Below are 4,502 nucleotides of genomic sequence, written 5' to 3' on the forward strand. Positions count from 1 at the left end.
CTGGGGCAACCACAGGGGTTCTGGATGGCTTGGCAGTGGAAGCATCAGAAAGAAAAGACTTCTGCACAGAGGGTAGATTTTTTTCAGGTGTTACTTAGTCTGGAGGCTGCTCTTCTTCTGCCAAAAAAAGCCAAGGTTATCCATAACATCTTCTTACTTTGCCAGTGCAAAGGAGAAGGGACACAGAGCTACGAGACGATTTTGAAGAGGGAGCAGAGTCATAGCTGGTAACTGGCAGTGGGACTGGCATTTTCAGAACCTGCACTGAAGGAGAGCAAACCTTTGGTAGCAAATTAGGAGCACAGGTAGTTAAAGCTATAAAATGTGGTGGATAAAATCTCAGAGGAATGAGTAGCAGGGTATTGCATACAGAGAGCATTAAAACTCTCTTCCATCAGGATTAACATCCTAATAAAAAAATGTAAGACACAGAAGTGTGAATAATACCAGATTCTGAGGCTAGACTCTGCACACTAGAGCCCCAGACTCAGTGAGGCCCTTGTGCCCAGCCAGGCACAGCTGGAGTGAAACTGCCCACCTTAAGAATTTTGCGTCATGATGGAGTTACAATTAGAGTCCCTCTCCCATTTTCCTATAAACCTGTAACTTTGTGGATGCATACACAACTGCTATACAAAAGAGAAATGTACAAAAAATGATTCACATCAATTTTTCACTGATTTGAAGGTGGCAGGAAGGGGGAGCTTGACTATTATATTTACAGAAAAATAAACATATATGGCTGTCCTTGTTTTTTTCCTGATTAAAGTACAATTCATGGCAAGTGCAGATGTAGCTAATTATTTAGTAAACTTGACAACCTACTGTAATTTTTGGTAATATGAGTTTAATGTTTTATAGATGTCTTTATAAATGTTAACCCTCCTTTGAAATAGTTTTTGAAGAGTAACTGAATCAGAAAACCAACTCAACAGATACCTCTAGAACAGACAAGCAGAGATCCTTTAAGAAAGGTGCCCAAAGGGCACCTGGGTGGCTCAATGGGTTAAGCCTCTGCCTTTTGCTCAGGTCATGATCTCAGGATCCTGGGATCCAGCTCTCTGCTCAGTGAGGAGCCTGCTTCCCCTTCTCTCTCTGTCTGCTTCTTTGCCTACTTGTGATCTCTATCTCAAATAAATAAATAAATAAAATCTTTTTAAAAAAAAGAAAAGAAAGAAAGAAAGGTGCCCAAGTGAGCCCCACTCCTGTGTGATTCCTTAAGAGGAGGGACTCAAAGCAGGTCGTTGCAAAGACTCTGGTGCCTTTGTTTTCATTTGAACTTGGCCCACTACACACCACACACTGACATCCTTCAATTATATCCCTAAGTCCTAGATAGTTTTAGACAAGTTATATTTGCTTTATGCTTTAAAATCATATTTTAGGGGCACCTGAGTAGCTCATTGGGTTAAACATTTGCCTTAGGCTCAGGAATGATCCCAGGGTCCTGGGATCGATCCACGCATTGGGCTCAGCTGGGAGCCTGCTTCTCCCTCCCCTCCTGCTCATGCTCTCTCTTGCTATCTCTGTCGCTATCTCCATCTCCTTCTGAAATAAATTTTAAAAATCTTTAAAAATAAATAAAATAAAGTAGAATAAAAGTATATTCTACAACCAGGATCTTAAAATAAAGTTTCTTACTTTTGCCATAAAAATAACCATATGCACATAATGTTTACTACCTATCTGCTTTAACATGGGCTTCTCATACCTCTTTAAGACAACAAGGAATGGAACTCAGTGTGAACTCATAATGGGGATCCAAGTCCAGGTGACATTTCTATGAATCCCAAGTTACCAGTGCTCATAATAAAAACCTGCTGCCTACTTTTTTTTTTTCATCTAAACCACAAAAATATTGTAGAGCTGCAGTTAGGGCTTGAGGTAATAGCTAAATTTCTCTATGTGTTTCTAGCACAGCATGAAGACAAGATAAGCAGACTCAGAGGATCTGAGTGACTGTTGGTTAAATCTTTGTGTTTCTTTCTGTATTCTTCCTGTATTCCTCACTTGGGAACACCAGTCCTGGTACAGACCTCTAGCTTTCAGATGTGTATCCTCAGGATCTTCTGGCTTAAATGTCCTGGCCAGATACTCTTAATTAACTAAATTAAAGGGGCACAGGAAGTATTTGTGATATCTGAAATTGGGCTAAGATGGGATATAGTATTGACAGTTGAGGCAAAGGAACCATCAAACCCCTCTCTAATAATGTTTGAGGATAGGACTAACATCTACCTATGAGCCGCATTGTTTTATATCAGGAAACTGTAAGTAATTAGTTTTTCATGTTTTCATGGTCAAGATTACACTATATACCAATCTTCATTTATAATGCTCTTTGTATTAATGGTAATAGTAAATCAATAATTACCAAAGAACCTGTGAAACAGACATGGCTTAATTATGTTAATGTGGTCACAGACTACAGAATTCCTAGTCAACTTATGTGTCCATTCTTTTCTGGTTAAAAAACTTATTTATTTTTGTCTCCCTTATTTTTGACATTTATCTAGCATTCCTATGAACTAACTACTGTTCCTAGCACTTCATACATATTATTTCATTTAATTCTCACAACTCCTTAAATAGATTATACCATTATTCCTGTGCTATAGGTAGAAAACTGAGGCATGGGGCGCCTGGGTGGCTCAGTGGATTAAGCCACTGCCTTCGGCTCAGGTCATGATCTCAGGGTCCTGGGATCGAGCCCCGCATCAGGCTCTCTGCTCCGCGGGGAGCCTGCTCCCCCGCCCCCTCTCTGCCTGCCTCTCTGCCTACTTGTGATCTCTCTCTCTCTGTCAAATAAATAAATAAAATCTTTAAAAAAAAAAAAAAAAGAAAACTGAGGCATGGGAAAAGGTAAGCAATTTGCCAAGATCACCCAGCCTGGTGCATGCCATTAGAGAACGGGGCTTCCAACCTAATCTGTCCAGCTCCAGAATCCGTGCCCATAACACTTGACTTACATAGACCATATCTATACAGTCTCTTTGACCATTAAATGAAGAGTTAGCCCTCAAAACAAGGTAGGCTTTGTTACTTAATTTTCTGTTGTGAGAGAACTCTCCACCAGAAACAGAAAATCACAGAAGTCTGTTAGCCCAAAAGACATCCCAAGACAAGCTAAAAACCACTTTAGAAATGACTTTATCTTAGCCCAACCCACTGAAATCATGTAGACTATAATTCCTGAAGTTTGGTGTTTCTTTCCAAGATTTATGACAGTGACTTAGAGCAGTGGTTCTCAATCAGGGGAATTTTTGTGTGTGTGTGTGTGTGTGTCTCCCCTATCCCTTGGGAACATGTATCAATGTCCAGAAATCTTCTGATTGTCACAACAGGGTTAATCTGCTGGACAGAGGCCGGGGATGTGGCTAACCATCCTGCAATGCAGAGGATAGCCCTCCAAAACAAAGAAGTCCAGTCCAAAATGTCAGCAGTGCCCCTTGGAGCATTCTGCCCCCAAAAATAGTGAAAGCAGTGGTGGTGTCTATCTTTGGTGTTATGGCTTCTCTGGATTGGATGTAGTACATAGTACTAACAAAGTATATCTTGTTTATGGCTCATTCTGTCAGCCACCTCACATATCTTTATGTGGCTATGGTGAGTGACATGACTTTGGGGTCTAAAAACTTTGGAAACTACTCACGGGAAAAAAAATTATCTAAAAATCTCTTAGATAATTATTGAGTCATCTAAGAAGAGATGCTCTGACATGGAAATGCTGTCAAATTAAGAAAAAACAAATTCCATTTACCCCTTGTCAAAAAAAAAAAAAAAAAACCAACAACAGATTTAGCAGCTGTCAAAGATGTCCAATTGTCACTTTCACCTAGAAGTTCCTAAGAAAAAAAAAGTTACAGGAAATGCATTTGACTCATACTGTGATGCTGGAACAGTTACTGACAGGGAAGGTATGAAAATAAACTGTATGCATCAACTTGAAGAAAGTTATGGAAAGAATTTTGTCTCTGCAGATATACACTGCTGTGTAAAAAGATCCTTTCTGTAGTATATAACACGTAGAAATCTCCTTGATGACAAAAAATTTCTCAGGGATTTCCCATTCTTTGTACTATTTTCAAGTACAAAAGAAGTCAGAGAAATAGAAGTAAATCAAAACAATTTCTTTGAGATGCTATAATTCATACACAAAATGCTGTTACTAAAACACCAGCAGTACAGTGGGTGATTTGCACCATATTTCTGTACTGAAACTACTTAACAGCCAGTATGTCACCAACTCACATTTTTGCACAAAGGCTTGAGTTCTCTAGGGCTGGAGTTTCAAATCAAGAAGTCTGACACCCACAGGAGAAGCCACATTTATTACCTCACTGGCTTTATGTTCTAACCAATGGTGCGACTAGCACCATCTTCAAAACATGACCCCGAAGTCCATCTTCCATGTAATGTCCTAGCTTCAAAAAGAAGGTAAATATTTCTGGGCTACTAAGTGACTCAGTCATTAAGTGTCTGCCTTCGGCTCAGGTTATAAT

This window comes from Meles meles, chromosome 2, assembly GCF_922984935.1.
Source record: "Meles meles chromosome 2, mMelMel3.1 paternal haplotype, whole genome shotgun sequence".
Lineage (NCBI taxonomy): Eukaryota > Metazoa > Chordata > Mammalia > Carnivora > Mustelidae > Meles > Meles meles.